This window comes from Schistocerca cancellata, chromosome 1, assembly GCF_023864275.1.
Source record: "Schistocerca cancellata isolate TAMUIC-IGC-003103 chromosome 1, iqSchCanc2.1, whole genome shotgun sequence".
NCBI classification, from domain to species: domain Eukaryota; kingdom Metazoa; phylum Arthropoda; class Insecta; order Orthoptera; family Acrididae; genus Schistocerca; species Schistocerca cancellata.
The window spans coordinates 811,204,594-811,230,612 of record NC_064626.1 but is presented as its reverse complement, the minus strand read 5'-3'; the positions used below and the strand labels follow the sequence as shown (position 1 = coordinate 811,230,612).

Below are 26,019 nucleotides of genomic sequence, written 5' to 3'. Positions count from 1 at the left end.
ATAGACAAGAAGTACACACAGTAGATACTGCCAATGATAAATAATACGGTCGCCAGCCTAATTAGGCATTGAGTGAGTTTTTCCTCGTACAAGTGTGTGCATGTACAAGCATAACAACACGTAGTTCTGCTGCGTTATATGGCAGAGTTTGGCATAGGAAAAATCCACTGAACTAAAGTTTTCTTCTTTTGTACTAATTTGGATGAGTTAAAATTTCACAACACCACACAGCAATGATTACTACGAGCTGCACTTTGTATATTGATCAGACTGAAATCGGGCATAGATTACCCTAGAATCAGCAATTTTGAAAACACACATACAATGTCACTATTAAATTTGGAAAAAACACTAATACACTTAGGTTTAATATAGAAATTAATTTTACTGTTCAATTCTGATCAGTACACTTCAAAATGTGCAAGAATGGGCAAGAAAAGGGGGGGGGGCCTGAAACTGTTACGGTCGTTATACTGCAACTAGTAAGTCCTGAAGGTACTTTAACACTCAAAGTTATCAATCTGTGAAGAACTAATCTTTTGTCTTATTTTGAATTACTTAGTTATCATTATTTCAGTCTCAAATTAATTAAATAACATTGCTAGCTCAATTCAAATTTTATCTTTCGATTTAATCACACTGTTGTTCTTTACTAACATTTACATTTGCACTCCTAACTTTCAAACTGCTTTATAGCTTAAATTGGTCTGCAGATAATTTAGTACTAACTGTAAACTTTCAATTCAGGATACTCGGGTTGCACAATATGTGGTAAGGACCCTATTTAGGTCAGTGGTAAGGATAAGTAACGGCTAAGGCAATTCTGGTAAAAGTCACGTTATTATTGAACAGTCAAAACAGTTTCGACACTGGTCCACACAAATACACTTCTAAAGAAGAAATAAATGTTTGACCTGTGCACGTCGGTGCGGCGGATGGCGGGCAGCGAGAAAGCGGACAGCACAGCACACATACAAGCACGGCTAAGGCTCTCACAGTATCGGCACTTTCATTCTTCTTAGCGTCGTAATCTTTCCACTTTTGTGCCTAAGGATATAGCCATGCCAAGTAGTCGTCGGAATCGGCCCATCCGAGGCTCAATGGAATCCACTTTTCCTAGATAGCCTCCTCGGTACAGTACATGTTCCTCCGACCGATGCCCAACTCCGACTGTGTTACTGAGCCCGTTGTGTCGAACCGCGCCAGTGTGCGTTTTCCCGCGCTCGCCTGCATCCACCTTTTCCCGCGCCCCTACAGGTAGGGTATTCACCACAGGTTTTCTACTACACATATTCTAATGCATTACCTACGTATGGACCAAGTGTTTAAATTACAATTTTCACATCATACAATAGTTTTAACATTAAATACATTTCCTTTTGGTTCTCAAATTGCTTGAAATCTAACATAAGTAATGACATTCATTTCAAAAGTTGTGTACAGTATCTTTAACATGACACGAAAAGGAAAAAAATCCACAACATTATTTACATTATTTTACATAAATTCAGAAAGAAAAATTTATCTAAATTCATAAAGAAAAAAAATTATTATAGGTACATTATTGTTACAATCTCTCATTTTGTTCTTGATACCTTCTGTTGCTGTGATCATTATTGTCTCGTCGGTTTCGGCCTCCTCTATCACATCAGTTGAACCCATTGCCACGCCTCTCGTCGTCTTTCCCCTTCTGATTTCTGTTATGTTCCCTCTACTCATTATGGTTCTCTTTTGTTCCCTCCAGGTAACACTTTCTCTAGATCTACAATTTACTCCTCTCCAGCCATTGCTGGATATTTTCTTTCTGAAATTGAATCCATCTGTTCTAAAGCCTGTAAAAGTCATCTGTTTTCTTTTTCGATATCTCTATTAATTTTTCGTGAACACTCAATGGTAGATTGTCCACTACTACAGCAATAAGGTATTGTTCACAAAGTGTATTATCTAAATACAAATTCTTCTCGCAGAAACTTCAAAAATAATCTTTGTAACCATCATATCCACTACCCAACAAATTTCTTCCCCGGAAGATATTTCTAACATTGCATTGAGTACTAATAGACCAGTACTTGTCTAACAATTTTTTTAAAAATTCGTCAAATGTTTGACATGAATTGCGAGCTCTCATTTCACATGAAAGAGTATTTCCTTCCATTCTACTGGTAACACATCCTATTTTCCTCCTCTCGTCCCATTTTTCTGGTAACAGACCTTGGGACTGTTTCACAAAAGCTTTATGATGAAGTTTCCCTTTTGCCGAAAAATTGTGTAAAGCACAATCTTTTAAACAAGTGTCTTCATCTGTATTGTTTCCACTATTATTTACAGCAATACTGTCTAGTAATTTTGAATCTAATTTATTTTCAACCTTTTCAGCAAACATATAAGTACCTTGTTAGTAAAATCACTGACCTCTTTCTAATTACTATCTTAATTTGTGAATGTCTCTTTAGTACTTGTTTCTACTGAAGATATTCTATTAGATGAAGCTGCCTCTGTTCCATCTACTTTTTTATTTACATTGGAGATCGATGCATTACGTTTTTCAATCTCCTTACCAAAATTGCGATTAACGTTTTAACATTCTGCTGTAATTATTTAATAAATTTGCTGTGATTTACTACGGCTACTTCTCCAGTGTTGACTATTTTTCCAAATTTTGAGCCACTGTCCTCTGGTCCTAGATTATATTCTCAATTTTTTCATCTAGCACTTTGAATATTTGGCTAGTATCCGTAATACATTTATCCAATATATCAGTTGTGTTATTGTTAATTTCTTTCATAATTTTTATCAACTGTTCTTTAGTGTATCTAGCACTTTCCTCTATTCTCTTATTGTGGTGTCACCGCCAGACACCACACTTGCTAGGTGGTAGCTTTTAAATCGGCCGCGGTCCGCTAGTATACGACGGACCCGCGTGTCGCCACTGTCAGTGATGGCAGACCGAGCGCCGCCACACGGCAGGTCTAGTGAGACGTACTAGCACTCGCCCCAGTTATACAGCCGACTTTGCTAGCGATGCTACATTGACAAATACGCTCTCATTTGCCGAGACGATAGTTAGTATAGCCTTCAGCTACGTCATTTGCTACGACCTAGCAAGGCGCCATAGCATTTGATAATTAATATTGTGAAGCCTGTACAGTAACGAGAGATGTTCACCAATTGTGGATTAAAGTTAAGTATTCTACCAGTTACTCTTGTTTTGCTAGTCTTATTTCTCTGACCTGTTCCAGACCTCACGCCAGCCTGCGTGAGCTTAATCGCGTGCCTTTCGGCTTCCTCCAAACTCCGTGAATTGGCTCCTGCCAATTGACAACGCTTATTAGTTGCTTCGAGTTTTTGGTTATATTCTTCTAGTTTCTTGTTAGTTCCCCTAACAGTTTCTTTTATTTTGTTGTTAGTCGTTTCCAGTTTTTGGTTTAGTTGTTTAGTTTCTCCAGCACTTTCCTCTAGTTTACTCATCATAGCTGAAAACATGGCTTGCATATTAAATTCTGAACCATTAATTTTGTTGAGATTATTTTCTGACGTCATACATTCCTTAATCACTGTCTGAGTGTTTGACTCAGCGGCATTTTCTGTCACTCGTTATCTACAATATCACTCTTGCTGAGTACAGGGTGTTATTTTGATATTGCATGCAGAAATATATCTTGCGTCTCTGATAACTCGAAGGTCTCCTGAGTCGTATTCTCGCTAAAACTTGGTTTGCTCATTTTACTTTTAGTTGTCCTACAGCTTCTAAGTAACATTAACTACCTACGGCACTTTTCTATCACTTTAACGTACTTTGAAAATTGTATATTTTACTGGGTGCAGTAATGTTCCACTGTCACGTCGTGTGTCGAACTCCGGGCCTCAGCTAGAGCGCCTCCGCTCATTCCTTCTCAGCTGCTGTGCTGCGCTGATTTGCTAACCACGCGGTGGCTTTGCGCTCGTTCGCTATTCTTCACTTGCGAAATGTTCGTACTCCAGTGACGCGAACTGTGTTTTTCGCTAGGCGATACGTATTACTTGACCCACTCAGTTGTAATATTACACACTGCAATTACTTCTAACAGTTATTGTTCACTTCCTACTTCTTTTCTCGTCGTGCTTTTCATCGAAATTGCACTTCCTATTTTTCCCACAAATTTGCAACAGTTGGGTCCATCGCAAGTTATTTCTCTACAGTCGTATTACATTCACAAGATGCCAAGTGCAAGACGTGCCCACTGCAAATTATCCAAGTTACGACGACGTGCAAGAAGCACTCACTAAAATCTGTCCAAACCTGCGAGAAATTCATCCCCGCAAGGGATGCCGAATGCAAGAATCCACCACTTATACCAAACCTCTAGAAATGCCTCAGTTTAGCCGATGAGTTCGTAAGATGGTGGTATAAGGGACGCACAGTGTAACTAGCCGGGCTTTCTCACTTGAGTTTGCGATAATTACGCCACTCCGTCCTTGAAATGAGTTAGTGAGCCGCCGCTTAGGAATTCTTCATATCTGAAATCTCATAGTTTTATGTCCCCTTGCAAAAGAGTAGCAGCTCCGTCGGATTCTTAAAGTGCATTGCTACTGAAACTTCCTGGCAGATTAAAACTGTGTGCAGGATCGAGACTCGAACTCGGGACGTCCGCCTTTCGCGGGAGAGAGCTCTACCGGCTGAGCTACCCAAGCACGACTCACGATCCCTAGTCACAGCTTCAGTTCTGCCAGTGCCTCGTCTCCTACCCTCCAAACTTCACAGAAGCTCTTCTGTGAACCTTGCAGAACTAGCACTCCTGGAAGAAAAGATATTACGGAGACAGGCTTAGCCACAGCCTGGGGGATGTTACCAGAATGAGATTTTCACTCTGCAGCGGAGTGTGCGCTGATGTAAAACGTCCTGGCGGATTAAAACTGTGTGCCGCCCCGAGATTGGAACTAGGGACCTTTGCTCAGTCGGTAGAGCGCTTGCCCGTGAGAGATTGACACATGCGTGGCTCTCCGGCTACGGAGGACAGTCATTCTGTGTACGGCGCGCTGTATGTTCAAACACAATTATACTCTGCGCAGCATAGAGTCCGGTGTTAGGTCCGTCACATTTCGCCGCCTGTCCTCTTTTACCAGTCTGCCCAACCTACGACCTCCGGACGTGGTGTTCCACCTTAGTTTTGCCACGTGTTGAAGGCACTCACCATAGCACTCGTTGAATATCCGACAAACCGTGCAGTTTCCGAAATGTTTGTGCCGAGCTCCAGCCCTCGGTCAAACACAGGTAAATCGCTCGCCTTGCCCATTCTACACACGGACAGCACGCTGCCTGATACTACATTCACCGTGCGTGTGTCTGACTAGCAGTCATTCCCCGCTAGGTGATGCTGCTACCGCCTGGACGGACTTATATCGATAGTAGGTCGGTGGTCTTGGTGTTCTGGATGATCAGTGTAAGGTAAACCTTTTATGGTCACCTGTTGCATGTGGTGAATTTCTGCAGCAGTCTTCTTTCTGCCGAGTATAGAAGCTCATGGAAAATAAGGTAGACTTACACCCAATTGCTGCTTTCTCAAATTTCAGAAGTACACTAATGTTTTGAGATTCCTTCCTGGACACTTCTTATAATCCTAATTTTATCTGTTTCGATTTAACACCGTTTTGAGTGGGTACAAAATCGGAGAGACACTGTGTAGGTCACTTTACTACTCATCCGTCATCTTAGGCTAATGTCACTTTGTTCGTCAGCAGTTAGGTATTTCTAGGCTTCTCTGCAGTTATGTTCTACTGGTGGTTTCGCGCAAAAAAAAAAAATCCCTGTGTTCTTGATTTCATGGACATTGTTGCCTCACGGAGAGAGCTAGTGAACCGGTAACTCGATGGACTCTATTTGGGAGAAACGTGGATCTAATCCCCCTATAACCATTCAGATTTAGGTTTTCTGTGATTTCCCTAAATCTATTAAGGCAAATACCAGGACTGTTCAAGTAACGGCTCAGTGGACTTTTCCGGCCATTCCTCAATCTCAGCTTTTGCTACGTCTGTAATGAACTTACCGTAGACGGAAGGTTACCCCCTAATCTTCCTTTTCTCTTCATTGTTGTGTTCTCATTGCAAAAACTGAGTGTGAGTCAATGAAGAGCCTTGCGAATACGCAGTGGCCGAGCTAGATGTTTCATGATCAGATTACTACCATACAAACCAGTACATGAAACTGGGGAACGATACCTTCTGTTTTATGCAGAGGAACGATTAACACTATTCGGCTAAAGGTGACATATTCAAACACAATCTAAACAACACGTGCGTGTACCCGCACTGTTACTCGATACTTAGACGTCATCGCCATTGTTTGGGTGTGACATAATACTGCTCCCAAGGTAATGATAAGTAGCCTAGAAGGTCGACCAGCTTACCGACGGATTGTGAAACAAATCTCCCGTACGCAAAATGGCGGCTTAAGCGATTGCTTAACATCTTACCCTGATGACCCTGAGATTATGCTTGCTCACTTTCCTCGTGTCTTCTGCGAGCACGAAGAGATGAATAACAACATCAACAGTGCTCCTGGCTTTGAGTATTAGCTCGTCATCGTTACATCAGAATATACGTCTCGGAAGTAACGATCGGCAGAGGAAAGAAAATATCGAGACCATTAACATTCCTAACCTTTTCACTAAAAACACTCATCAGGTATTCTGCAAAAACTCAAAGCATGTTTGTGTTCGAGTTTGCGTCATGAAAACTCATTCCACACAACACTTTTTAGTCAAAATTCATTTAATGGAAGGTGTGGATGCTTGAGCACCTTGGCCACCATTGCCTCTTCTTCACTGAATAATTTTTCAGTGTCGTCACACAAACGTTTTACCTTTTGTAATTATGAACTGTCACGAAGGACGTTAAGACACACGTATTAACTAATGTCACAGTTCTCGCAAGAGACCGTATAGAGTTTGAAAACCATGGATTTGGCAAGCTGCAATCTCGAGTAGGCCTTTCAGGCATGTACAAACATCTCTATAAGCAGCACACAGCTCGCAAAAGGCAGGTATCAGGGTTTGAATCCCGGAATCCCGGACTGCTACGCTGCCTTTACTTAACAGAAATGATCGTCATAACGTACTTCCCGTTAAAGAATAACAGCACACCCTTCAGTTAAACGTGATAAAGAGTGGCACTGAAATGGCTCTGTACAAAATAAATGACAAAATGCACAGAATAAAGCCAGCAGCATTGCCTCCTCTACAGGTGACGGTTCTATTTTCCAAAATTTATTACTACTGCACCGAGTGGTAAACAGCACAGTAGTAATCAGTCCTGATTTAGAGCAAAAAACAGAGCAATATTTGCTTCTGGCTATGCTAGAAGGTCAGGTGAGTATTGTATGGTTAAGCAAGATCCTGGTCCCACTTGAACATCACGTGAACAGCGTGAAGAACAATGCAGGCCCCGAAAGCTGTACTGCTGTGCGAAGATTTATTTGAGTCCGTTGATAACACATGAAAGAGCCAGTTCTACTAGATACAGTACACCCGGTGCGGTTACTGGTAACATAACATTAGTAAATCACACACGCGATGATTGAATAGTATGTTTAGATTGCGCAATGCATGTCATTGTGTCAGTGATGTTCTATTTTATGGATACTATGCTGCAGAGTTACAACAATACCTTAACAAACATTTACGTGAGTGAGGCCTGCTGAAGGCAACTCCAAGGTGGTGACTGCTTGATGGCAGGAGCGAGATTAAAGTTAATCGGCAGAGTCTATTGGAATGGCGAACAAAATGGGAAAATAACTTGCTTTATCTATATGCATACACGTCGTTATAATGAAGAACGACAAAATACTGTAAGGTTGTAGTTATCCAGCATAGATCATCTTTATTAAAAACCTTGAGTTGTTTAACGAAATTAAAGTGAATAAAAGTATATCAAACAACGAATAAATGATGCAAGAGTGGAATGTCCTATGGACCGCAGCAAAAATGAAATTGCTGCTATTTTGAAAAATAATCATATATTATCAGTTATATACAGCAATATATTACTCATAACTTAAAGCAAATCGGAGGGACGACGGACGAGAGATTGAAAATTAACGGCCCGTCGATGATAATGAGCATAATTATGCGTTCTCTGTACGTGAATTAGGGAAAACTTAAAAAAAACCTAAATCATTGCGACCAAACGTGACATACAACGTTCCTGCTTCTGAATGCATTAGACGCCTCGTCACTTCGGTCGGTAAAAGCAAATATAGGTACTGGTGATTTCTCTTGAGGAAATTTTTGTATGTTAGTGCACTGATACTTTCAGGTGGCAACGTACAGATCACTGTCAAGGAAATAAAGAAGTTGCACATCTAATAATACGTAGTTTCTCTATTCGCTGCTTGTGTGTCTGCTCAGATAGCTGAGAGGTCAGCGTGACGGATTGCCGTCCTCCGGGCACGGGTTCGATTCCCGGCTGGGTCGGGGATTTTATCCGCTCAGGGACCGGGTGCTGTGCTGTCTTCATCACCATTTCATCCCCATCTGCGGCGCAGGTCACCCAATGTGGCGTCGACTGTAATAAGACCTGCACCAAGGCGGCCAGACCTGCCCCGCAAGGGGCCTCCCGGCCAATGACTCCAAACGTTCATTTCATTTCCACTGCTTGTGTATAATAATGTTTCGAGCAACGTCGGGCAGAGTGAGGTGACTAGGAGATTTATACATTTTACAGGCGACAACTATATCGTCTACGTATGTTAGTTTGTGACGTGGTGCGTACATATCAAAAAATCATGGCTACTTCTTCAAATTGCAAAATTTGTTGCCAAGATTCATATTGGTGAAACGAGGGTATAAGTTCGACTCTTCCACGTATACTAGGTTTCACACGAGGACAGATAAACTGATTGGCATGCCATGCGTCATGCGACATGGCGTGTAGTAATACCATGTATGTGCTTGAAAATAACTTCACAGACATAACTGGCCAATAGTGCAACTAACAAACGAAATATTTTAAAGACTACAAAGGACAATGTCTTCTTTCACAAATTATGTTGGGGATGAAGACCAGCATACGAACAAGATTGTCTCTACCTTTGACTACCAACATTTTTCCCATTGTGGTCAATGACACTGAATTTTATCTCAAGCTTGCCCCCCGATATTGAAATCTGTCAAAGTTTTTCGTTGCAGCCATGGTGCAGGCATCCAGCAAATTCAGAGTACCAACTGATGCTACACACTGTAAGACCTCTCCAATGCCTGAAGTGGTAGAATGTGAAGTCTCCCTTCTGTCAAACTGATTTCATTGCAACCATAGTGCAGGCATCCAGCAAACTGAGAGTAGCTACTCATGTTACACACTGTAAGACCTCTCCAATGCCTGAAGTGGTAGAATGTGAAGTCTCCCTACGCGCTGTAAGCTCACTGTGGGGCACTAGTGCCATAAATCAATAAATCATTGACAATACCGGTACCCCCTGAGGTCCAGAAAGTTTCAAGAGTGGAAAAATAAAATATAGTTAAGGTGACGGTTTTCAGCCATCAGGTGTTCTGCGTACTCTCCCCCCCCCCTCCCCTCCACCTGAACTTAGGACGCTCATACTACCCATATACAATTGTCACAGATGGTTTTTCTTTGGAGTATTGTTGGACTCGTGCGCCATATTTGTTTATACACTCCTGGAATTTGAAATAAGAACACCGTGAATTCATTGTTCCAGGAAGGGGAAACTTTATTGACACATTCCTGGGGTCAGATACATCACATGATCACACTGACAGAACCACAGGCACATAGACACAGGCAACAGAGCATGCACAATGTCGGCACTAGTACAGTGTATTCTCCCATGGAGACGATCGTAGAGATGCTGGATGTAGTCCTGTGGAACGGCTTGCCATGCCATTTCCACCTGGCGCCTCAGTTGGACCAGCGTTCGTGCTGGACGTGCAGACCGCGTGAGACGACGCTTCATCCAGTCCCAAACATGCTCAATGGGGGACAGATCCGGAGATCTTGCTGGCCAGGGTAGTTGACTTACACCTTCTAGAGCACGTTGGGTGGCACGGGATACATGCGGACGTGCATTGTCCTGTTGGAACAGCAAGTTCCCTTGCCGGTCTAGGAATGGTAGAACGATGGGTTCGATGACGGTTTGGATGTACCGTGCACTATTCAGTGTCCCCTCGACGATCACCAGTGGTGTACGGCCAGTGTAGGAGATCGCTCCCCACACCATGATGCCGGGTGTTGGCCCTGTGTGCCTCGGTCGTATGCAGTCCTGATTGTGGCGCTCACCTGCACGGCGCCAAACACGCATACGACCATCATTGGCACCAAGGCAGAAGCGACTCTCATCGCTGAAGACGACACGTCTCCATTCGTCCCTCCATTCACGCCTGTCGCGACACCACTGGAGGCGGGCTGCACGATGTTGGGGCGTGAGCGGAAGACGGCCTAACGGTGTGCGGGACCGTAGCCCAGCTTCATGGAGACGGTTGCGAATGGTCCTCGCCGATACCCCAGGAGCAACAGTGTCCCTAATTTGCTGGGAAGTGGCGGTGCGGTCCCCTACGGCACTGCGTAGGATCCTACGGTCTTGGCGTGCATCCGTGCGTCGCTGCGGTCCGGTCCCAAGTCGACGGGCACGTGCACCTTCCGCCGACCACTGGCGACAACATCGATGTACTGTGGAGATCTCACGCCCCACGTGTTGAGCAATTCGGCGGTACGTCCACCCGGCCTCCCGCATGCCCACTATACGCCCTCGCTCAAAGTCCGTCAACTGCACATACGGTTCACGTCCACGCTGTCGTGGCATGCTACCAGTGTTAAAGACTGCGATGGAGCTCCGTATGCCACGGCAAACTGGCTGACACTGACGGCGGCGGTGCACAAATGCTGCGCAGCTAGCGCCATTCGACGGCCAACACCGCGGTTCCTGGTGTGTCCGCTGTGCCGTGCGTGTAATCATTGCTTGTACAGCCCTCTCGCAGTGTCCGGAGCTAGTATGGTGGGTCTGACACACCGGTGTCAATGTGTTCTTTTTTCCATTTCCAGGAGTGTATGTCTCTTATGTCGTCAAAACGTTGACCCTTCATGTGAATCTCTGCTGTTTGTCGTTTTTTGGTAAGTTTGTATTAATAACACGAACTCTCGTCATCCGCGATGATTTTTTTCGGAGAAGAATTGCCTACGTTTTGCATTTCAATCAAGTCGTGGCCGGCGTCTACGCATCGTTACTTTTGTTTAGGAGTCAAGATGTTAGGGAAAAACTACGCACACACTTTTCTTTTCTTCAAAACGTACTGGAGAACATTTTGAACATTTGATGTACAGATGTCCTATTCGTTACACTACTGCAATTTATGACACATTAACGTTGACACACTACAGTCACATATCCAGCAATTAACGCTACCTGCACGCAACTGTTGTTTACAATTATCAGTTCAAGATAGCATCGTAGTAACTCAGCTGATGTCTCTTATACATCAAGAATAAAATCAGTCTTGGAACTTTTCGGACGGACAGTGAACAAACTCGGCCTACGCGAGAAACCTTCCATTCACGGAAGCGGAATGACGTCCTATTGCGTTTAGGCACTGCTTATGATGAATAGATTTCTTCTCTGACGAGATAAACCTAGAGTATCTTCTGCTTGCGCTGTACGAGCAGCAGTACATCTTATTATGGAAGAATGTGCCCATTTTCCAAATTCGGGAAGAGTTTGCTCTCTATTTTGGATAATGATATTCTAAGTAACAGTTGCATGTAGTCCTCAAGCTGAATATAACATCGCACTATCGTGTGCCCTACATGGTGTTCCACTCAAACCTCCCTGATTTCAAAGACCCAGGAAAAAAAAAAAAAAACACAGCAGATACGACAATGGAAACCGCACCACATTGTAGAGCATCTCAAAGAATTAATTTATTTATCATCAATACATCTCTATATGTGAATCATTTACAGCACAAAGAATATCGAGTCTACATCCAATTTCTTGATATGTTCTTTGTAACATTTCCTCTGTTATTGTTACAATCGCATTAATGATACGATGTCGCAACATAGGAATATCGTCCACTTCGGTCGCATACACGCGGTCCTTCACGAATACACACATGAAGAAATCAAGTTGTTTGATGTTGGGTGAACGTGGTGGCCAGGCAATGGGTCCTCCGCGTCCGATCAAACGATTAGGAAATCTCCTGTCCATGAACTTGCGAACAGCTGTAGACCAATGCAGCGGAGCTCCATCTTGTTGAAAAATGATGTTGGGTTGCAAGTCCTGTATCTGAGGGTGCACAAACTGCTCCAACATGTCCAGATACACTGACCACTTCACTGTTTGTTCTGCAAAGAAGAACGGTCCAACAATCCTGTCGCGCATTGGCCCGCACCAGACGTTTAGTTTAGGGCTGTCACGAACATGTTCAATGACAACATGTGGATTTTGCGAACCCCAAATCCGAAAATTATGCCTATTAAACCTTCCTGATAGATGAAAGGTTGCCTCATCTGAGATTAAACATCTATCCAGGAAGCTGGCATCCATATCAATACGCTGCAGCATATCCGCAGCAAATTGTTGTCGGCATGGTTTGTCGATCGGCGTCAGATGTTGCAGAATCTGCACTTGGTAAGCACACATACGAAGACGCTAGTGAACTACACGATGCTATGCTGATCGAGGTACAGCAAGTTGCCTAGATGCTTGACGAATTGACTTACTTGGGCTTCTGAGAAACGTTTGTCTGATGTCCTCCACTGTCTCTTCTGGAACTCCGTAACGTGCACCGCCACAACGTTTCAGAACACTTCCTGTTGCCAGGCACTTCATATACCATTCCTTAATTGTTTTCACATCAGGTGGATCACATTCATACAGACGACGATAATTTCTTTGCACAGTAATCGGCGATTTTGTTTCTGCAAACTACATTACTGCTTGCACACGCTGTTGCGGAGTCGCCGTTTTCTCTTCATGCGAACATGCTGCACTCTGGCGACGATACTTGGCCCTTCTGACGTGGGCATATAAATTCTTGAGATGATGTACAATGTGGTGCATTTTTCACAGTCGTATCTACTGTGGTTTTTCTCCTCTGGGCCCTTGAAATCAGGGAGGTTTGAGTGGGACACCCTGTACAAGGGTGCAAGATACTGCGCTGTTATAATCAGCTTAAGGATTACACTAAGTATTCCTAACATTTTTTTGGACGAGAGCCGCAGTCGAGATCGCTAACACCCGTCGTTACGTTGGTGCTCGGCTTGGAAGCAGCTGGTTCGAATGCTGGTGGTGGACCGATCATAAAGGGGAGGAGAGGTAATGGCGCAAGGATCACTAGACTTCGCAGCGTTGTCCTAAATTAATTTTCAAATCTCTCTGAAGCGTCTCATGTTGCCCAAACGTAACATGCCTGTTGAATGGGGACGTCGAGCTTGGCGTTTGCATTGGCGCTAACCGAGGATAGGAGGCCGCGTAGCAAAGTTGAGTGAACCTTGCGCTATCACCTCTCCTCACCTTGCTGACCGATCCACCACTAGGATTCGAACCAGCTGCTTCCAAATCGACCACCACCGTAAAAACGGGCGTTAGCGATCTCGGCTGCGGGGACAGATGGAGTTACCCAATTTTTTCTTCTAGAGAAAGTGCGTTAGATGAGGCAGAATACTGTGGCGGCCATCAGAAGGAAACCGGAAAGCAGAAATAGTGGAGGGTGAACGAGACTGGCATCCTCGCGTGCCAGAGGTGGCCTTTTGTAAGGGCGGATGTTGTGCAGTGCGGTGTTTACTGCCCGGAAGCGGCGACCACCTGAGTCACGCGCTCCAGTCGACGGGACGGCCGTCACTCCCACGGGTTTCGAAATCGACCAATTGCCCCTTGCCATTAGCACGCACTACGCGGGGTACACGAATAACAACACAGCTTCCTCCTTCTCCATCAGTCGACACTCTCTTTCACTCTGTACTTCACTCTCGCCGTCTCTAACCTACACTACTGACCATTAAAATTCCTACACCACGAAGATGACGTGCTACGGACGCGAAATTTATCCGACAGGAAGAAGATGCTGTGATATGCAAATGATTAGCTTTTCAGAGCATTCACACAAGGTTGGCGCCGGTGGCGACACCTAAAACGTGCTGACATGAGGAAAGTTTCCAACCGATTTCTCATACACAAACAGCAGTTGACCGACGTTGCCTGGTGAAACGTTGTTATGACGCCTCGTGTAAGGAAGAGAAATGCGTACCATCACGTTGCCGACTTTAATGAAGGTCGGATTGTAGCCTATCGCGATTGCGGTTTATCGTATCGCGACATTGCTGCTCGCGTTGGTCGAGATCCAACGACGGTGAGCAGAATATGGAACCGGTGGGTTCAGGAGGGTAATACGGAACGCCGTGCTGGATCCCAACGGCCTCGTAACACTAGCAGTCGAGATGACAGCCATGTTAACCGCATGGCTGTAACGTCTCGATCCCTGACCCAACAGATGGGGACATTTGCAAGACAACAACCATCTGCACGAACTGTTCGACGACGTTTGCTGCAGCGTGGACTATCAGCTCGGAGACCATGGCTGCGGTTACCCTTGACGCTGCATCACAGACAGGAGCGCCTATGGTGGTGTACTCAACGACAAACCTGAGTGCACGAATGGCAAACGGTCATTTTTTCGGATGAATCCAGGTTCTGTTTACAGCATCATGATGGTCGCATTCATGTTTGGCGACAGCGCGGTGAGCGCACATTGGAAGCGTGTATTCGTCATCGCCATACTGGCGTATCACCCGGCGTGATGGTATGGGGTGCCATTGGTTACACATCTCGGTCGCCTCTTGTTCGCATTGACGGCACTTTGAACAGTGGACGTTACCTTTCAGATGTGTTACGACCCGTGGCTCTACCCTTCATTCTATTCCTGCGAAGCCCTACATTTCAGCAGGATAATTCACGACCTAATGTTTCAGGTCCTGTACGGGCCTTTCTGGATACAGAAAATGTTCGACTGCTGCCCTGGCCAGCACATTCTCCAGATATCTCACCAATTGAAAACGTCTGGTTAATTGTGGCTGAGCAACTGGCTCGTCACAATACGCTAGGCACTACTCTTGATGAACTGTGGCATCCTGTTGAAGCTGCATGGGCAGGTGTACCTGTACACGCCATCCAAGTTCTGTTTGACTCAATGCCCAGGCGTATGAAGGCCGTTATTACGGCCAGAGGTGGTTGTTCTGGGTACTGAATTCTCAGGATCTATGCACACAAATTGCGTGAAAATGTAATCACATGTCAGTTCTAGTATAATATATTTGTCCAATTAATACCCGTTTATCATCTGCATTTCTTCTTGTGTAGCAATTTTAATGGCCAGTAGTGTATACTCGTTTTGCTTGTATCCGCACAGTATCAGAACGGCAACAGTTTCACTCGATTTCCCAAGAGTCTGCTTGTACGTTTACACAGCCCATAGGACTTGCATATTGCTGACAATATCTTCCGGCAACGAAGTGAACGTATGACATTACTGGCCAGGGGCCCCCGTCTGGTGTTGATCAGCCACCAGGGGCAATTTGACGCCACTTAAGTGACATGTAAGTCCATGAAGATGAGATTAAATGATAAAAACAATATAAACCCCCTGTACTAGAGTGAAGAACATTTCAGATCTGGCTGGGAACTGAACCTGGGACCCCGGGAGTTGGAGGCAGCGACGCTAACCTCTAGACAGTGCTGGCACGCGGCCTGGCTGTGCTGCCAGGCACGAATTACACGCAAATTTTCGATAACATTGTCGGTCCAACTGTTGCCAAGCGATATTTTCGTCGATACATTTCTATGGCATATGTGTTTACACGGATCATAGGGTTGTCCTGCAACGGAAGAAAGAAACCTATTCATTGAGTGCGGACGGAATACTGCAATGCAGAGGAATTTCGAGAAACAGTGATCCACTTACTGTCCCGACCAGCTGACATGCAGACCACCCTACATGGCACGTCAACGTGTGAAAAAACTCCAGTAATGGTTCAGCGACGCAGCATTGGGTCAGTCGACGATGGGTGCCGCTGCTGCTGGCCTGTAGATCAACTTGGCCCGAGAACACAACAAATAGGCAGGCCTGGTGGCCCAGCTGCACCGAGGGGGCCAGCGAAGAGAGAGTTCAGCGAGAGACCTGTCGGGTCTCACAGCATCCTGGCTGCGGCCGCCGGCCACTTTCCTCAGGATCGGAGTCCGACACCGCCGACTTGCTCCTGGAATCCAGTGTAGCGTCCCCCTACCCTCCGTCAACTTTGTTAAATACAGTCGCACCGGCCCGCAAGAACGCTGCACTTGCTGGAGCTGGCCGCCGCTGTCGCCGGTCTCGGCTCTTAGCGCGGTGACTGCCAGTAGAGTACGTGACCTTCAGGGACTACCGGCGCCTCTACACCGGGATCGATGCCAGGCTGCACCCACCGTATGCTGACGTGCACCTGTCTAGCTAGATGACTAATGAAGTGTTTTTCTGAACTCGATCTGTCTCACTGTCGGCGCCTTCACTTCAACAGGTTCGTATAAACCCCGTCAGAGACCATCAAACACACAATGCCAGGAAGGAGAGTGGCCTAGTCGTCCTGACGACTGAAAAAATTTACTCCCTCGTCTCCACGATCTTTCTTTCTTTCTTTCTTTCGCTTACGCCATAGTCTCGCAGCGATCGCAGGGTCGGCGCGGTTAGAACGGATTTGGCCAGGTTAGTTTTTAGGGGTGGCCGGATGCCCTTCCTGCCACCACCCCATACCCCCAGGGATGGAATCAGTGTACCCCATCTGTCGGCATCTAGTGTAAATCGTGAAATAGTGCGAACGTCTTTCAAATGTCTGCGACGTGTGTAACTGAGGCGGAACGTGGGGACCAGCCCGGTACGCACCTAGCAGGATGTGGAAAACCGCCTAAAAGCCACATCCAGGATGTCCGGCACATCGGCCCTCGCCGTTAATCCGCCGACGGGATTCGATCCGGGGCCGGCGCCGCTACCCGAGTCCAGGTAGCAGCGCGTTAGCTCTCTCGGCTACCCTGGTGGGCTCCCTCGCCTCCACGATAGCTGTATCATATCCCATCACTGCATTTTATGACAGAAGCTGGCCTGATGGAGGAACCACCAACATCATTAATGCTGTAGTAAGTGGTAGCTTGTGTGATCCTTAGATGCTATTGGGTGCCACGTGTCTCATGTTCCTGTTTAAATACCCGTTCCCTTTTTCCTTTTATGGTTGGAAGTAGGGCAACACAGGCAATATACTGTTAATGAAGGAGAGTTTATATTAGATAGTTATAGGCAAGTGTAAATAGTAGCTCAGCGTAGGCGCTATCCTGTAAGATACAAATTTAAGAGTCCTCCAGGGTTCTAGCCTATTAGGTATGTGGGCTGACGCCCCCAAAGTACCTGACTAATGTGTGGAGCTTTACACTGCACCTCGGCTTCCACGTCACACTCCTTGCACTTTTGTCTTTTCCCTGGTTAGGATAGGATGTACGCAGTGGTGTAGCGCAACAGCTACTGTATGATTGGAATGCTGTCTCATGGTAATACTTTTTGCCTTTTCATCACCGCATCCAATGTAGTCCCGAAACAGCGTAGTATGGCACTGAGATAGTGCACGCATGCGAGATGGATCATTAGCATGACGTCATCGCTATACCTCTCCCAGTCAATCACAAGAGCTGACAGCTTTAGAATCTATCAGAGATAATTAGCAGAACCAGTTTAAGTAATTATGGACAACAGATCATGGTTGTCGCTTTGGTAGAACCTAGGGTAAAAAAGTGCTAGGTGCGTAATGAGAGCTCAAATAAGGCAGTGCAAGTTTCAGGTGAAAGAGCGCCTGTAACTAGTTGTGAAATACGGATGAGGTTGCACATGTTGCAGCTGATAGAGCGCTTGTGGCTAGTCAAATACACTACTGGCCATTAAAATTGCTACACCACGTACACTCCTGGAAATTGAAATAAGAACACCGTGAATTCATTGTCCCAGGAAGGGGAAACTTTATTGACACATTCCTGGGGTCAGATACATCACACGATCACACTGACAGAACCACAGGCACATAGACACAGGCAACAGAGCATGCACAATGTCGGCACTAGTACAGTGTATATCCACCTTTCGCAGCAATGCAGGCTACTATTCTCCCATGGAGACGACCGTAGAGATGCTGGATGTAGTCCTGTGGAACGGCTTGCCATGCCATTTCCACCTGGCGCCTCAGTTGGACCAGCGTTCGTGCTGGACGTGCAGACCGCGTGAGACGACGCTTCATCCAGTCCCAAACATGCTCAATGGGGGACAGATCCGGAGATCGTGCTGGTCAGGGTAGTTGACTTACACCTTCTAGAGCACGTTGGGTGGCACGGGATACATGCGGACGTGCATTGTCCTGTTGGAACAGCAAGTTCCCTTGCCGGTCTAGGAATGGTAGAACGATGGGTTCGATGACGGTTTGGATGTACCGTGCACTATTCAATGTCCCCTCGACGATCACCAGTAGTGTACGGCCAGTGTAGGAGATCGCTCCCCACACCATGATGCCAGGTGTTGGCCCTGTGTGCCTCGGTCGTATGCAGTCCTGATTGTGGCGCTCACCTGCACGGCGCCAAACACGCATACGACCATCATTGGCACCAAGGCAGAAGCGACTCTCATCGCTGAAGACGACACGTCTCCATTCGTCCCTCCATTCACGCCTGTCGCGACACCACTGGAGGCGGGCTGCACGATGTTGGGGCGTGAGCGGAAGACGGTCTAACGGTGTGCGGGACCGTAGCCCAGCTTCATGGAGACGGTTGCGAATGGTCCTCGCCGATACCCCAGGAGCAACAGTGTCCCTAATTTGCTGGGAAGTGGCGGTGCGGTCCCCTACGGCACTGCGTAGGATCCTACGGTCTTGGCGTGCATCCGTGCGTCGCTGCGGTCCGGTTCCAGGTCGACGGGCACGTGCACCTTCCGTCGACCACTGGCGACAACATCGATGTACTGTGGAGACCTCACGCCCCACGTGTTGAGCAATTCGGCGGTACGTCCACCCGGCCTCCCGCATGCCCACTATACGCCCTCGCTCAAAGTCCGTCAACTGCACATACGGTTCACGTCCACGCTGTCGCGGCATGCTACCAGTGTTAAAGACTGCGATGGAGCTCCGTATGCCACGGCAAACTGGCTGACACTGACAGCGGCGGTGCACAAATGCTGCGCAGCTAGCGCCATTCGACGGCCAACACCGCGGTTCCTGGTGTGTCCGCTGTGCCGTGCGTGTGATCATTGCTTGTACAGCCCTCTCGCAGTGTCCGGAGCAAGTATGGTGGGTCTGACACACCGGTGTCAATGTGTTCTTTTTTCCATTTCCAGGAGTGTAGATGACGTGCTACAGACGCGAAATTTAACCGACAATAAGAAGATGCTGTGATATGGAACTGATCAGCTTTTCAGAGCATTCACACAAGGTTGGCGCCGGTGGCGACACCTACAACGAGCTGACATGAGGAAAGTTTCCAACCGATTTCTCATACACAAACAGCAGTTGACCGACGTTGCCTGGTGAAACGTTGTTGTGATGCCTCGTCTAAGGAGGAGAAATGCGTACCATCACGTTTCCGACTTTGATAAAGGTAGGACTGTAGCCTAACGCGATTGCGGTTTATCGTATCGCGACATTGCTGCTCGCGTTGGTCGAGATCCAACGACGGTGAGCACAATATGGAATCGGTGGGTTCAGGAGGGTAATAAGGAACGCCGTCCTGGATCCCAACGGCCTCGTATCACTAGCAGTCGAGACGACAGGCATCTTATCCGCATGGCTGTAACGGATGGTGCAGCCACATCTCGATCCCTGAGTCAACAAATGGGGACGTTTGCAAGACAACAGCCATCTGCACGAACAATTCGACGACGTTTGCAGCAACATGGACTATCAGCTCGGAGACCATGGCTGCAGTTACCCTTGATGTTGCATCACAGACAGGTGCGCCTGCGATGGTGAACTCAACGACGATCCTGGGTGCACGAATGGCAAAACGTCATTTTTTCGGATGAATCCAGGTTCTGTTTACAGCATCATGATGGTCGCATCCGTGTTTGGCGACATCGCGGTGAACGCACATTGGAAGCGTGTATTCGTCATCGCCATACTGGCGTATCACCCGGCGTGATGGTATGGAGTGCCATTGGTTACACGTCTCGGTCACATCTTGTTCGCATTGACGGCACTTTGAATAGTGGACGTTACAAATGATGACTACCTGACAACCTCAGCTGCCGACAGGTGTTGATGATATACCTCGATGTGGACACCCGAAAATGTGTGCCCCGTCCGGGACTCGAACCCGGGATCTCCTGCTTACATGGCAGACGCTCTATCCATCTGAGCCACCGAGGACACAGATGAATAGCGCGACTGCAGGGACATATCCCTTGCACGCTTCCCGTGAGACTCACATTCCCAACTGTCCACAATTATACATATGTATTGTACCTTATAGACATTTTCCCATCCATCAACACCTGTCGGCAGCTGAGGTTGGCAGTTAGTCATCATTTATTCCAGAGAAAAGCTGCACGGTCATCAACAGTAACTGTTCTTTCGAGAACAAGTTACTGTCTTCGTATATATAGTTAAAGGCTACACAGCCATTGACCTTCGTCTGTGCGAATGCGCACAGGTTGCCCAAACTCTTACGGGAATCGCCAAAGCGTGCGCGAGTAATGAGTGGGTGGGCAAATGTCTATAAGGTACAATATATATGTAGAATTGTGGACAGTTGGGAATGTGAGTCTCACGGGAAGGGATATGTCTCTGCAGTCGCGCTATTCATCTGTGTCCTCGGTGGCTCAGATGGATAGAGCGTCTGCCATGTAAGCAGGAGATCCCGGGTTCGAGTCCCGGTCTGGGCACACATTTTCGGGTGTCCACATCAAGGTATATCATCAACATCTGCCGGCAGCTGAGGTTGTCAGTTAGTCATCATTTATTCTAGAGAAAAGCTGCACGGTTATCAACAGTAACTGTTCTTTCGAGAACAAGTTACTGTCTTCGTATATATAGTGGACGTTACATTTCAGATGTGTTACGACCCGTGGTTCTACCCTTCATTCGATCCCTCCGAAGCCCTACATTTCAGCAGGATAATGCACGACCGAATGTTTCAGGTCCTGTACGGGCCTTTCTGGATACAGAAAATGTTCGACTGCTGCCCTGGCCAGCACATTCTCCAGGTATCTCTCCAATTGGAAACGTCTGGTCAATGGTGGCCGAGCAACTGGCTCGTCACAATAAGCCAGGCACTACTCTTGATGGACTGTGGTATCGTGTTGAAGCTGCATGGGCAGTTGTACCTGTACACGCCATCCAACCTCTGATTGACTCAATGCCCAGGCGTATGAAGGCCGTTATTACGGCCAGTGGTGGTTGTTCTGGGTACTGATTTCTCAGGATCTATGCACCCAAATTGTGTGAAAATGTAATCACATGTTAGTTATAGGATAATATATTTGTCCGTTTATCATCTGCAGTTCTTCTTGGTGTAACAATTTTAATGGCCAGTAGTGTACATACGTGATATCTCAGACCTTTATGGAAAAGAAGTTCTTCCTAGGATGAGAGGTTAAGTTGTGTGATTTGGTGGTTAGTTCTGTAAGCGACTCTACTGATCAACACGGATTCTTCTTGTAAATACTTTAAGTTGATCTGACAGAATTCTTGTATCATTGTGTAAGTAGCAGAATTTATGGCATAAACATAAGACGTAATCTGTTAATAGAATAGTATGTAGTGTGAGTGATGATGAGTAATATGTTATTGAAGATAGGTGTAGGTTAGAAATGAATATTTAAAGACTGTGCAATTTAAAATTGTTCAAATGGGTATGGTATAGAAAGTAAGTAACTGTAGCAAATCTCATGTAATCCCACAGTCCTATCGCTGTGGGCTGTCTAACTCTGTTACAGAGTGGAGAAGTGAATCTTGCGGGGTGTCATTGTTCTACGGACTAACTTTGCCAAGAGTCTCTGTAGGACAGCATAGAAAATGGTACATAATGTAGTGATTGGTCTATGTAGAATGTGGACTTGATGGGAAACAACGTGTAGAAAAGTAAGCCCTGGAGTCAAAGTGTACAAAAGTGTCATGTAAAGTCGCGTTTGTTCACAGGAAATGTACACCATTTTCGAAATCGAGCAGTGGCTACAACTATATAAACTATAGAGAGAGACTCGTCACTTTTAAATGTATCTGAGTTGCAGCTAGTTTTCATCGGAGCAGCACTGCACTAAATTCGGTCTCGGAATTTCTCTGAAGAAGAAAGATGGGCTGCAGTGTGGACGGAATACTGCGATGCAAATGAATTTGAGGACACAACGATCCACTTCTCTTCCCAAAGGTATCTGACTGACGACGTAGCCGACATACAAACCGCCTCGAAGTTACATTTACGTGTCAAGTAGGCAACTCTGACACCCTACACCAGCAAAGGGGTCAGTGAAGAGTTTGTCGACAGAATGCAGCCGACCCGTGTCTATTGCGGCAGACAGCATCTGCCAGGAGGTCGCCGGACCACTCTCCTCTGCTTCTGAGATTCCACTCCGCCAGGCTTCCTACAGATTATAGTGAAATTTTCGCCTATCCACTACCGGCTGCCCACGGATTCTACATCTACATCTACATCTATACTCCGCGAGCCACCTTACGGTGTGTGGCGGAGGGTACTTATTGTACCACTATCTGATCCCCCCTTCCCTGTTCCATTCACGAATTGTGCGTGGGAAGAACGACTGCTTGTAAGTCTCCGTATTTGCTCTAATTTCTCGGATCTTTTCGTTGTGATCATTACGCGAGATATATGTGGGCGGTAGTAATATGTTGCCCATCTCTTCCCGGAATGTGCTCTCTCGTAATTTCGATAATAAACCTCTCCGTATTGCGTAACGCCTTTCTTGAAGTGTCCGCCACTGGAGCTTGTTCAGCATCTCCGTAACGCTCTCGCGCTGACTAAATGTCCCCATGACGAATCGCGCTGCTTTTCGCTGGATCATGTCTATCTCTTCTATTAATCCAACCTGGTAAGGGTCCCATACTGATGAGCAATACTCAAGAATCGGACGAACAAGCGTTTTGTAAGCTACTTCTTTCGTCGATGAGTCACATTTTCTTAGAATTCTTCCTATGAATCTCAACCTGGCGCCTGCTTTTCCCACTATTTGTTTTATGTGATCATTCCACTTCAGATCGCTCCGGATAGTAACTCCTAAGTATTTTACGGTCGTTACCGCTTCCAATGATTTACCACCTATGGCATAATCGTACTGGAATGGATTTCTGCCCCTATGTATGCGCATTATATTACATTTATCTACGTTTAGGGAAAGCTGCCAGCTGTCGCACCATGCATTAATCCTCTGCAGGTCTTCCTGGAGTACGTACGAGTCTTCTGATGTTGCTACTTTCTTGTAGACAACCGTGTCATCTGCAAATAGCCTCACGGAGCTACCGATGTTGTCAACTAAGTCATTTATGTATATTGTAAACAATAAAGGTCCTATCACGCTTCCTTGCGGTACTCCCGAAATTACCTCTACATCTGCAGATTTTGAACCGTTAAGAATGACATGTTGTGTTCTTTCTTCTAGGAAATCCTGAATCCAATCACAAACCTGGTCCGATATTCCGTAAGCTCGTATTTTTTTCACTAATCGTAAGTGCGCAACCGTATCAAATGCCTTCCTGAAGTCCAGGAATACGGCATCAATCTGCTCGCCAGTGTCTACGGCACTGTGAATTTCTTGGGCAAATAGGGCGAGCTGAGTTTCACATGATCTCTGTTTGCGGAATCCATGTTGGTTATGATGAAGGAGATTTGTATTATCTAAGAACGTCATAATACGAGAACACAAAACATGTTCAATTATTCTACAACAGATTGACGTAAGCGAAATAGGCCTATAATTATTCGCATCTGATTTATGACCCTTCTTGAAAATGGGAACGACCTGCGCTTTCTTCCAGTCGCTAGGTACTTTACGTTCTTCCAGCGATCTACGATAAATTGCTGATAGAAAGGGGGCAAGTTCTTTAGCATAATCACTGTAGAATCTTAAGGGTATGTCGTCTGGTCCGGATGCTTTTCCGCTACTAAGTGATAGCAGTTTTTTTCAATTCCGATATCGTTTATTTCAATATTTTCCATTTTGGCGTCCGTGCGACGGCTGAAGTCAGGGACCGTGTTACGATTTTCCGCAGTGAAACAGTTTCGGAACACTGAATTCAGTATTTCTGCCTTTCTTCGGTCGTCCTCTGTTTCGGTGCCACCGTGGTCAACGAGTGACTGAATAGGGGATTTAGATCCGCTTACCGATTTTACATATGACCAAAACTTTTTAGGGTTCTTGTTTAGATTGTTTGCCAATGTTTTATGTTCGAATTCGTTGAATGCTTCTCTCATTGCTCTCTTTACGCTCTTTTTCGCTTCGTTCAGCTTTTCCTTATCAGCTATGATTCGACTACTCTTAAACCTATGATGAAGCTTTCTTTGTTTCCGTAGTACCTTTCGTACATGATTGTTATACCACGGTGGATCTTTCCCCTCGCTTTGGACCTTAGTCGGTACGAACTTATCTAAGGCGTACTGGACGATGTTTCTGAATTTTTTCCATTTTTGTTCCACATCCTCTTCCTCAGAAATGAACGTTTGATGGTGGTCACTCAGATATTCTGCGATTTGTGCCCTATCACTCTTGTTAAGCAAATATATTTCCCTTCCTTTCTTGGCATTTCTTATTACACTTGTAGTCATTGATGCAACCACTGACTTATGATCACTGATACCCTCTTCTACATTCACGGAGTCGAAAAGTTCCGGTCTATTTGTTGCTATGAGGTCTAAAACGTTAGCTTCACGAGTTGGTTCTCTAACTATCTGCTCGAAGTAATTCTCGGACAAGGCAGTCAGGATAATGTCACAAGAGTCTCTGTCCCTGGCTCCAGTTCTGATTGTGTGACTATCCCATTCTATACCTGGTAGATTGAAGTCTCCCCCTATTACAATAGTATGATCACGAAACTTCTTCACGACGTTCTGCAGGTTCTCTCTGAGGCGCTCAACTACTACGGTTGCTGATGCAGGTGGTCTATAGAAGCATCCGACTATCATATCTGACCCACCTTTGATACTTAGCTTAACCCAGATTATTTCACATTCGCATTCGCTAATAACTTCACTGGATATTATTGAATTCTTTACTGCTATAAATACTCCTCCACCATTGGCGTTTATCCTATCCTTGCGGTATATATTCCATTCTGTGTCTAGGATTTCGTTACTGTTCACTTCCGGTTTTAACCAACTTTCCGTTCCTATACTATATGCGCACTATTTCCTTCAATAAGAGATACTAATTCAGGAACCTTGCCCTGGATACTCCTGCAGTTTACCAATATTACGTTAACTTTTCCTGTTTTTGGTCTCTGAGGACGGACGTTCTTTATCAACGATGATAATGTCCTCTCTGGTAAGCCGTCAGGTATTTTATCGTTTCGCCCAAGGGGGGGTCCCTCTAACCTAAAAAACCCCCGTGTGCACGCCACACGTACTCTGCTACCCTAGTAGCTGCTTCCGGTGTGTAGTGCACGCCTGACCTGTCTAGGGGGGCCCTACAGTTCTCCACCCAATAACGGAGGTCGATGAATTTGCAACCATTATAGTCGCAGAGTCGTCTGAGCCTCTGGTTTAGACCCTCCACACGGCTCCAGTGAAGCATTCGTCTGGCTGCCTCTGGTTGTCTATGGAACCCAATGAAGCAATCATCTAGGCGCCGCTGACTGTCCCCAGGTTCAGGGAAAGCCTTTGCCTGCCTGCCGCTGGCTGGCCACAGATGGCAGTGAAGCCTTTACCTGGCCACCGCTAAGCACAGTCGCTCCATCCTGCAACAATGCGACGCTAGCTACAACTGGCTGCCTATAGTTTCTTTTTTGATAATAATGTTAATTACTCACTTTATCATTTTG

At 46.0% G+C, this 26,019-nt stretch overlaps 1 non-coding gene across 1 annotated transcript; it reads right to left on the bottom strand.

The window, feature by feature from the left end:
* Positions 1–20,326: 20,326 nt before the first annotated feature.
* Trnat-ugu (transfer RNA threonine (anticodon UGU)) lies at positions 20,327–20,400 on the bottom strand. Its single transcript has one exon. It is a non-coding gene; the product is annotated as a tRNA-Thr (tRNA).
* Between the last annotated feature and the right edge of the window lie 5,619 nt (positions 20,401–26,019).